The sequence below is a fragment of the Erythrolamprus reginae genome, chromosome 3, assembly GCF_031021105.1.
Source record: "Erythrolamprus reginae isolate rEryReg1 chromosome 3, rEryReg1.hap1, whole genome shotgun sequence".
Taxonomy (NCBI): Eukaryota; Metazoa; Chordata; class Lepidosauria; order Squamata; family Dipsadidae; genus Erythrolamprus; species Erythrolamprus reginae.
Window position 1 is genome coordinate 42,647,158 of NC_091952.1, and position 11,563 is coordinate 42,658,720.

Here is an 11,563-nt window from a genome sequence, read left to right on the forward strand (position 1 = left end):
TGAGCTGTTGCCCTATTTCAGCTCCAGTGCATATATGCACGCTGACCAGCCAATATTTGGCTTGTGAAGAAGCTCTGGGAGGGTGCTTTTGGCCTCTGAAGGATCTCTGGAGGGCAAGGGAGGCCATTTTCATCCTCCCCAGGCTCCAGGGAAATCTCTGGAGCCTGGGGAAAGTGAAAGGCAGGCCTACCGGAAGTCAGAAAATGGGGCGTAGGGGTGGGGCACATACATGTGCTCAATAGCGCTTTCTGCACCCAAGGAAAAAAAGGTTTGCCATCACTGCCCTAGCTACTTTATTTATTTATGATTTTATTTTATTTATTTTATTTTATTATTTTATTTATTTTATTTTATCATTTTATTATTTTATTTATTTTATTTTATTATTTTATTTTATTTTTATTTTATTTTTTTATTTTTTTATTTTATTTTATATTTTATTTTATTTTATATTTTATTTTATTTTATTTTATTATTTGTATGCCGCCCCTCTCTGAAGACAGAACAATACAAATCCAATAGTTAAAAACAATTTAAAACCCTTAATATAAAAAAGCAATCATACATCTCCTACAAACTATACGTAAAGCGGGAACGGCCCAGGGGAATCAATTTCCCCATGCCTGACTTTACCAAACTGATTGATAAATTAGGAGAACTAATTAGATTTAGGATACTAGTCAATATTCTCCAAGAGTTCAAGGGAGCATTATCTCCAAGTTTTCTATACAACTATATGAGGTAGGCTGGGCTGCAAGGAAGAGAGCAGCTCTAAGTATCCCAAGAAGGTTTTATGACAGGGTGGACTTGAACTTTGATGCTCCAGATCCATAACTAATATTTGGCCCATTTGCTCCCAGGTATCTTTTCTGAAGCAGGCAATGTATATTGCCTGGATTGTACCTTGCCTGCAGCTAATCAAAACTAATGTACACTGCTCAAAAAAAAATAAAGGGAACACTTAGACATCACAATGTAACTCCAAGCAAGTCAAACTTCTGTGAAATCAAACTGTCCACTTAGGAAGCAACACTGATTGACAATCAATTTCACATGCTGTTGTGCACATTCAACTTTGTACAGAACAAAGTATTCAATGAGAATATTTCATTTATTCAGATCTAGGATGTGTTATTTGAGTGTTCCCTTTATTTTTTTGAGCAGTATATTTCACTAGATGTGTACCGTATTAACTTATATACCTATTTCTGGTTGACTAACTTAAGAAAATTTAGCATACATATAAGATTTTTGTTAACACAAATAATTAAACAAGCTCACTTTCTTAGGCAACAATGAAAGTTGAAGTAGACCCACAGACAAGGTTCAAACAAATCGGTACTTTTTTATTCAGCTCAGAGAACAAGTGACAGCTCAGCAAGGCAAGTGACAATTCAGCTAGTACCGACTGACTCTGCTTGGAGAAACCGCTTCTTTTATACTTTTGCGGCTCCCGCCAAAGCAAGAGCCAGCCGCGTCTGAGCCAATCAGGAGCGACTTCCTGCTTTAGCTCAGACAGCGCTGGAAGACGGAACAAACTATCTACAGGAAATACAAGGTAGCCATTTCAAGATACAACACCCCTCCCCTCATAGTTGGACACATCCATCACGATAGCCATGTGACAAAGTCGTCCAATCGGTGGGGTCTCCGTGAAGCTCGCTCTGACCTGCGCAGTTCAATTTCTCCTTCGACACCGACTGTGGAGGATGGCTCGCCGTTGTTCTCCCGGTGCAGTGGACTTGGCCTGGCGGGCCCAACGAGGACCTCGGAGGAGGAGGATGGCTCGGCGTCGCTGGATGGCTCTCCCTGGCCCGATAAGTTCCTTTGCGTGTCTCTTAATTCGGGCAATGTGTTAAAGTCTGTTGAAGGGGGAGAGTCCATGTCAGCGGTTTGTGGCAAAGGATTTTCTGTTCATTTCCGAATGTGGTCGATGTGTCGTTTCCACAGTCGACCATCCTCTAGTTTTACCATATAAGTCTTTGGTGCATTTTGTTTAACAACAATTCCCTTCATCCAGTTTACACCTCCATCAAAAATTTTTACATATACATTTTGTCCCAAGTACATTTCTCTTTCAGGTTTTACAAACATTTGATTATTAACACAGAATCTTGGGTTCAATCTATCTAGTGGTGATCTTAATTTTCTTCCCATTAACAACTCTGCAGGGCTAGCTTGGGGAGAAGCGGGAGGGGTACCCTGCGAGGTTTGAGCCGGACTGGTGGGACCTTGGGGTCAATAGAAAATGATATAGGGGGCCCCTTATACGATCCCAAGGTGGGGCTGAACACTTCAGGGAACTCTTGCACGAAGTTAGGCATATTATCACAGTTTACAGTACAAACACCAGAAATTTCAATCCCCAAAGGTTCCATCCAAGCCAAACCCAGGAGAGAGTGCTTAGCCCCTGTGACAATGAGCATGGGTAGGGTACATTTGACATTCTTGAATACAATAGGTACATTTGCTGTTCCCAGGACCGAGATTACCCCCCCTTGAAAATCTCTGATTACTAAAGAGGTTTGCCTTAGATCAGATTTAGACAGGTTAGGCATGTACAGTTTAAACTTCTCCCATGGCATAATGGTATACTTAGACCCTGTATCAAGCTCCATCGAGCATGGTTGGTTGTTAAGTAACAGCGAGATAACAATTTTGCCCCCTTTTTTGGTTGCCGTGTTATTCACGGAAAATTGAGTGTTACCTCTTGAGTAGTCGCGGTTAGCGGCTGAGTAGTTCCTTTGACCCGAATAGCGGAACGGTCGGTTTTCTCGCGGCTGGGGCGTTTGGTTTTGTGGCCGTTGGTGGCGCGGTGTGGAGAATGTTTCCTCTGGTGCCGATGCTCTGCATGCGATGGCGATGTGGCCTCGACGGTTGCAGCGGTGGCATGTGGCGTCCCGGAAGGGGCATCGATGGCGCTGGTGGTTCCCTCGGCAGCCGGCGCAGGGGGCTGGGGGGTGAGTAGCTCTGTGGTGTCTTGGCTGGTCTTGTACCAGGAAGCAGTTGTCCACGTTGTGAGCTGGTTGGCTGAGGTCGTCTGATCCCTCGGCGCGGGGAGACGCGGAGTCAATCTTGGCGATGAGTTCTCGCCTTCCGTGTTCTTTTAATTCCTTAGCCGCTGCGTCGGCGGCTTCTGCGGTTTGCGCTAGTTTAATCACGGTTTGTAGAGTCGGTTCGTCTTCGGTGAGGAGTTTGTTCCTCACCGTGGCGCTTCTCATGCCGAAAACCAAGGCATCGGTGAGGCGAGCTTCCGGGTCTTTAAACTTGCATTGTGCAAGTACCATCCGAAGTCGCGTTGTAAACTGGTTGATTGATTCTGTTTCCTTCTGAGCCATCATGGAGAACTGATGCCGAAAAACCATGGCTGGTTTGGTCGGCTTGAAGTGGCTCGCTAGCTTGGCTTGTAGGACGTCCCAAGCGACGGTTCTTGCTGGCTGCGGGTCGGTGAGAGTCTGGGCAAGGCCACGGATTTCTGGGCCGCAGTAATTTAAGAAAATAGCCCGTCTGCGGTCGGCGTCCTGTATTCCTGCCGCCTCGAGGAAGATCTCGAAGGTAGCCAGGTATTCGTCCCAGGACGTTTTTTCGGGGTCGAAGAATTCTGGAGCCCGGCCGATCTGGACGTTGCTCATGTTGCACGCGAGGTTTCTTCCGTCCGTCGTCGCCAGTGAAGTAGACCCACAGACAAGGTTCAAACAAATCGGTACTTTTTTATTCAGCTCAGAGAACAAGTGACAGCTCAGCAAGGCAAGTGACAATTCAGCTAGTACCGACTGACTCTGCTTGGAGAAACCGCTTCTTTTATACTTTTGCGGCTCCCGCCAAAGCAAGAGCCAGCCGCGTCTGAGCCAATCAGGAGCGACTTCCTGCTTTAGCTCAGACAGCGCTGGAAGACGGAACAAACTATCTACAGGAAATACAAGGTAGCCATTTCAAGATACAACAAAAGTTAATGTAGAAAAATATTAGAATGGAGCTGTATCTTTATTTTACACACAACAAAGCAATGGGAAGTAACCAGCTAACTCTTAATTTAGTCAACTATGGTTAAATAATCATAGCTTTGAGTGATATGTTAGCCTAGCCTAATACTATGTAATCCTGAGTTGAGGGGAGGAATGTAATGGCTAACTAGCCTTGAATTACTGACAGGGAGGAAGTGGCTGAAAGGTGATCTGCCTTAAGGCTTTTTAGCGTTTATCTAGTAGTTTCTATAGCGCATTAGTCTGGCAAGATTCCTGTCAGAGGGTGAGTAGCAATAAATATATCATTCTGATTAGCTCCTTATGTTGTTTCTGGTTCTTTGTGCCTGACGCATCCTAAGATAAGCTGTTTAGATGGCAGAGTTATGGAATGCCTAGAAAGTATTTCATGATCAATTCTGAGCCTAATATCATTAAAAACTGGATTATTCTTTTGGCCAAAGTTCTAAATTAGTTAAATGTTTCACTTAAGTACCAGTAAAGTATTATTTTTAATTAAACCCAAATCACAATTCTACTCTTACTTAGAAAAATTTTCCAAAACAATTGCCTTAAGTTGGTTCTGGTTTGTTATCTTCAGGACAAAAAAATAATGTACAGTGATACCTTGTCTTACGAACTTAATTGGTTCCAGGAGGAGGTTCATAAGGGGAAAAGTTCGTAAGGCGAAACAATGTTTTTCATAGGAATCAATGGAAAAACGATTAATGCGTGCAAGCCCAAAATTCTTTTGCCAACCGAAGTGCCTTTTCCTTATACAGTGATATCTCGTCTTACGAACCCTTCGTCATACAAACTTTTCGAGATACGAACCTGGGGTTTAAGATTTTTTTGCCTCTTCTTCCGAATTATTTTCACCTTACGAACCTGCTGCTGCCACTGGGATGCCCGGCCTCCGGATTTCCATTGCCAGCCGAAGCGCCCATTTTCATGCTGGTGGGATTCCCCTGAGGCTCCCCTCCATGGGAAACCCCACCTCCGGATTTTGTAATGCTGCAGGGGAATCCCAGCAGGGGAATCCCAGCATCACAAAAACGTGCGCTTCGCTGACAACGGAAGTCCGGAGGTGGGGTTTCCCAGCAAGGGAAGCCTCAGTGAAATTGCAGCATTGCAAATGGTGCGATTTCGCTGAGGCTTCCCTTGCTGGGAAACCCCACCTCCGGACTTTCATTGCCAACTGAAGCGCCCGTTTTTGCGCTGGTGGGATTCCCCTGCAGCATCGCAAAATCCGGAGGTGGGGTTTCCCGTGGAGGGGAGCCTCAGGGGAATCCCACCAATGCAAAAATGGGCGCTTCGGCTGGCAACGGAAGTTCGGAGGCGGGGCATCCCAGTGGCAGCAGCAGATTTGTAAGGTGAAAATAGTTCGGAAGAAGAGGCAAAAAAATCTTAAACCCTGGGTTCGTATCTCGAAAAGTTCGTATGACGAGGGGTTCGTAAGACGAGGTATCAGTGTATAAGGAAAACCTCAAACATAATCTGATTATTGCCAACTAAAGTGACTGGCATCAAAAACAAATTCACTGTAAAAAGAATCCAATGTGATACAGTCATCATTTGTTCTCAGTGAATGGTAGTGGATTGCCAGGTTAGAAAAAAATGAAAATGGCAATCTTTTTCTTAGGTTAAACACATGGAAGTTTAAAAGAATAAAATAACGAAGTATAGATATTGGAAACAGCCTAGAAATGGGTTGCTATTATGTGGTAATTTGGGTGGGAAAAAATGCTTGATACTGTTTGAATTAAAGCCATGTTTTCTGCAAGGATCTGTGTCCAGCTGTGTAAACTTTATCTGTCTAATTATTTATTTATCTACCTATCTTGGTCATGTAGTCCAAGTGTAAATTCCTGGATCTGAGGTTACTTGTTTTTAACTGAGAGTCAGGAATAGAATCCAAAAATCTTCCTTCTAAAAAGTTGCCATAACAAAGAATTAATTTGGGCAACTGAATAATAAATATTTCCTCCCTCCCTCTCCCCCATTTTCCACTGATCATGTCTGAAATTCTAGATCCAGTCCAATCTTCAAAGCAACATTAAACAATAAATAATAATATTAGGATGCCCAGACCAGAATGCTACCTTGGTTTTGTAATTTCTTTGTTGAGCATAACTGGCAAGGTATGTTACTTGGCTCATTAAAATGCTAAATATAATACCCACTAAACATTAACCTATGACTACAAGATATATGTTGACACAAATACACCTCCTTTATTGTAGCACCAAAGGAGTGGAGTCATTAATATCACCCTCTTTGTTTATGCAGGCAGGTGCTTCTCTTTAAAATTTGGTTTCCTTTACTTAGGTAATTAACAATTTTTATTTATATTTTTATCTCATCTGGTTTTGAAGTACATACTCTTGCAGTTAAATAGTCATTAAGCTTCCTGAAAGAGTCTTTAACTTAATTGGGGAAAACCCAGATGACACAATTGATGCTGAGATATTTCTTACATTTTAAAACAAAGTAAATATGAAATATATCTGTAATATGTTTGCTAAGGTGACATACAGATACTACTTTCAGTTAGCAATACATTTTCATGATGAATAAGAGGCTGAGTTTTGTTCTAAAACCTCTGCCACAGTGCAAATTTATTGTTTTTTTAAAAAAATCTGAAGTATGAGTCAAAAAGAGGGCTGTGAAAATATTTACTGACCCCTTGCATCCTGGACATAAACTGTTTCAACTCCTACCCTCACAACGTTGCTACAGAGCACTGCACACCAAGACAACGAGACACAAGAACAGTTTTTTCCCGAATGCCATAACTTTACTAATACCCTCAACACTGCCAAACGTTTTACTAAGTCTGCACTTCTATTTCTACTAGTTTTTTCTCATCATTCCTATCATCCTTTTACTCCCACTTAGGTCTATATGACTGTAACTTGTTGCTTGTATCCTAAGTTTATTATTAATATTGATTGTTTCTTCATTGCTTATTTGACCCCATGACAATCATTAAATGTTGTACCACATGGTTCTTGACAAATGTATCTTTTTCTTTTATGTACGCTGAGAGCATATGCACCAAGACAAATTCCTTGTGTGTCCAATCACACTTGGCCAATAAAGAATTCTATTCTATTCTATTTTCTGTTATTCGATCAAGAAGAAATAATTAATCATTAAACTACCTGCCACCTTAGAAAATTCAGTCATTTCCTAGTATATGATACATATTAATCATTTATTTCTGTCCCCAAACCAATCCAGAGTTATGGCTTTGGCTTTGGATCTGATAGGTTTGGGAGAGGAATATTAGATCTTATATATGATGATGGATCCTCTACTTTCCTACTTTTCAACTGTGTTGAAATTAGTGAAGATAGCGGCTTGCAATAGTATTGAAAATATTAGAGTGAAAACAAGCAAAAAAGTAGCTAAAATATTCACAAAGGAATAGAGCCAGGCAATTACATTGGAGTATAATACAATGCCATATAAATAAAAGGCAATGGAATCAAATTTAATAATTTAGTCATATCTAGAGCAACTCTAGAAGTTGACAATATACATAACAGAAATGGGCCTTTCCCTTATAGATAGGAAATATGGAATTCACATGATTAAAAAAACAAATTACCAAAAGAGAATTAATCCTTCCATTAGGTTTGTTCAACTTTCTATACAATGATACAGTATAATTGCATGACTAAGACATAAAAGGCTGCAAAGAATAATCCTTAATGTTCCCAGTGCAACTACTGTTATGTCCATGAATAAGTATGAGGACATGGGGCTAGTTCACAATAAACCCTAACCTTAAAAAAATCAATTGATTAAAATAACTCATTGAGACCAAACATTTGAAGAGAAGGGGGAAATCTATAAATCTTAATTTCAGGTGGGCTGTCTCTGTCTATTGGGGAAGGAAAAAAAGAAGAGCTTCCTGTTATACTGTAAGTGAGAATACATCCTCCTTCCTCATCCTACTCACGGGTTTTTATCAGGAAAGGAAGAAAGAAAATGTATATTTAGATTTTAGATTGTAGATAAGAACAATTTCAGAAAGAGGAAGTGCTTCAGCAGGGAAATGTTCAACTGCAAACAAACATAGATTGCACAAGGAGGAAAATAAAATAAAATAACCTGTTTAAGTTTCAGACTACAAGTAAATGCACTCAATTCCGAAAGATTAAATTGATAAAGGTGAATATTTCTAGCTCAGGGTGGATCATTGCTGCCAGTAAGGAGTGGAATTTGTTCTTAATTTATCTTCTATCTAGTGGCATGCACTGTCAGTATTGATGGGAGTGGGAATGGTTTTGGGATTATTGGGCTTGCTTATTTATTTATTTGCTTGTTTATTTATTTAATGTATTTATATGCCGCTCACTCAAAATACTGTTGTATTTATGATTGTTGTCATTCAGAATGACTGACAACAATCATAAATACAACTAGTAAAAAGCAATAAAAATATAACAATAAAATCAACATGCAATAAAAATCAGTAATATAATAAAAAAAATTACCGTATATATTTGCAATCAATCCTAATTCCAGGCCTGCAGGAAAAGCCAGGTCTTAACTGCTTTCCGGAAGACCATTAGGGTGGAGATAGTGCGGATCTTTGGGGGCAATTGATTCCACAGGGTCAGAGCCACCACAGAGAAGGCTCTTCCACATTGGTGGATGGGATCTGAAGACGGCCGACTCTGTGAGCCCTTACTGGCCGCAGTGAGGTATGAGGGAGGAAGTGGTCCCATAATTTACTAATTACTGTTAACTTGTTTGGCAGTTCTTTGATTGGGGTATTATTTAATTCTTAGTTGTTGGTTTGGTAAAATGATAAAAGATGGAATTATTTTGGTTTGCATTTTTTTGATTATCAACATAAGCTCTTTAAAAAGATTGTGTGTTTCCATGTTTGAGCTCCTGGTAAGAAATCTTGTCTGGCAATTGGCTGGAATTATCTGCTAAGACCAGAAAATTGACAAACAGCAACTGGAAACAATAACCACTCAAAGTCCAGAAAGGCATCAGTCATAGGCAGAACCTTCAGAACATACACAGACTGTAGAAAAACCCTCTTTCCTGTAAACAGGAGATGGGTGAGACAAATATTCTTTCCTGAGTTACTTGCTTCTTCTATACTTCACCTCTTTGCTAGAGAATAGAGATTAAACATACTTGGAACTATGTTTGGCTTTAATTCAGTGTACTCATTTGTGACATATTTTTCTTGTTTCTGATCTTAGATAGAAAAGTGCTATTAACATAAGCTCCCTATTTCTCTTTGATTTGGTGATTCATAGTCAAGCCTTTGAAATGTTGTGTCTGGTCTAACAGCTTGTTTAGAGACAAGTATAATTATTCAATAGGCAGATTATATTAATTTCTGGCCAAGATTGCTGTCTGTGGGGCACTTTATTAATTATATTTATGAAAGTTGATCAACTCATAGCTTTTCTCAGGTCATATGAAAATACTTGAGGTGTAAATACTGGTTCTTGGATGGATTTTGTTAAAAGTTGCTTGTTTGGATTATTCAGGATACAAGGGTTAAAAAAATGTAGAAGGCTCCAATTAGAGTTCAGATGTGATGTTTCATTGGATGTGTTATGATTTAATACAATAATACTTTACTCTTCAAGTCAGTTTTAATTTACTGTAGTGGTCTTATCTACTCATAAATATATTAGATCTAGAGATCTCTGTCAAAAAATGAAGAAAATACTCCTTTTAAAAAAGTATCTACTTTGTGTGACTTTGTGTACTTTCTCTTTTAAAGACTATTCCTATTTATTCTTCTTCAATATCTTATGCTATTTGCTTGAGATATTTCTATTGTCCCTAGCAGTATCCCCATCAGAGCAAGATAAGGCTGCTATTTGCTTTGGTGGATAATCAATAATTTGGGAAAGGTGACTTAAATCCTAATAAGATAATCAAACAGGCATTCCCAACCAAGTCATTCTCACTTCTGCATCTTTCTTATGATAAATGAAACAGCAAGAAAGTATATCCACTGTTGTATGATAGCAATCTGAATCAATTATGAAGATAGCAAAATACTACAATACATAGTTATAGTTTATTAGATTTGTATGCCGCCCCTCTCCGAAGACTCAGAGACATAAAGACATAAAACCCTGCTGCTTGTGCTAATGAGAATTGTAGCCCAACACAAGGCTAGATGGGAAAACATGCAAATTATCAATAAAATTACAAGCTTGGTATGTCTAACTCAGCAAGATAGGTTTACCTGTGCAGCTGCCACACAGGCTTGGGGGAAAAATCATTTGAGTTTAAGGAATTTTAGACTCTTTTCTCCACCATAATACCATCCAAACACCCCCTTTCCTTCAAATTCTCTAGTTTTTATGACTAATCATAACTGAGTTAGAATATTAAAATGGTATTCACTGAAATACTTATTGCTTCACTGAAAACTTTTGTTCCAGAGAGTAATTTTATACTGACAAAGGCTGGTCTCTATCTCTATTATCTTAATAAGTGCTGTAGAACAACCAGCCATGCAACATATTGACACATGGTAAACTTAATGGCAACTTGTTGAAAACCCAAATCTGTCTATCAGAAGTCCAGTTGCTTCATACTTTCACAATATGGCTACTAGCTCATCCAGTGCTTTAATCAGAACTTAATTTGAAATGGGGTCAAGCTTTGCATCCATGATAGGAAACAATATATCTGTGTCCAGAATGCATTATCTTCCATACTTAGGAAACATAACCAGCTCAAATATAGCTAGAATTTAAAGCTCTTAAAACAACAATTTTTACAATTTTGGTCAAACGTGGACTCTCATAACATTTTTTTCCTTTCATTCAATCATGTCCAATTTTTAGAGACTGGCTGGACAACTCCTTGCAGTTTTCTTCTGAAAGCTTTCAAAAGTGTTTTGCCATTGGCTCCTTCCTAGGATTGAGAGAAAGTGATTGGCCCATGGTAATAGACACACTCACATACACACCAGTAGGACAAAGGCAAAGCCTTCAGATTCTAGTCTATTGATATTTAGCCATTATTCACTCTACCTAATATTATTCATATAAACATTAACCAAGAACTAATGGTGTGAAGCTTCCATGATTTTTATTCAGTAAAGACCAACTCACTCAAATTTCTGTTTCCCAGCTCTGCCCCCAGCAGATGGTAAAAATAGTGAGAAATTATTAACAATAATGAAGCTAAAAGTTAAACAACCTGATCCTGCTTGTTGCATTTCAACAAAACCTGGGCTTGGGACATGGTGAATAAACACTTCTCTGCTCTGAATTAAAGCAATTTGAAGAGTGTTTGGAAACTTCAAATCGTCCAAAATGCAGCCGTGTGAGCAGTTATGGGCCTCCCAAGGCATGCCCATATCTCTCCAGCAGTCCATGGACTGCATTGGGTGCTGATTGGTTTCCAGACGCAATTCAAAGTGTTGGTTATGACCTATAAAGCCCTACACGGCATCGGACCAGACTACTTGCGGGACCACCTTCTGCTGTGAGTCCCAGCAACCGGTTAGGTCCCACAGAGTTGGCCTTCAACTAGATCAGTGTTTCCCAAAGTGTGGTATACGCGTATCCCCAGGGGTACGGGAAGAGTTTGGTGGG

General features: G+C 39.8%; 1 protein-coding gene across 1 annotated transcript in view; it reads left to right on the plus strand.

The window, feature by feature from the left end:
* The first annotated feature begins 4,096 nt into the window (after window positions 1-4,096).
* FAM83C (family with sequence similarity 83 member C) overlaps window positions 4,097-11,563 on the plus strand; it is a 28,053-nt gene continuing 20,586 nt past the window's right edge. Inside the window, exon 1 of the mRNA XM_070744972.1 lies at window positions 4,097-4,248. The gene's annotated coding sequence lies outside the window, so the exon portion shown is untranslated. The remainder of the gene's footprint in view (window positions 4,249-11,563) is intronic.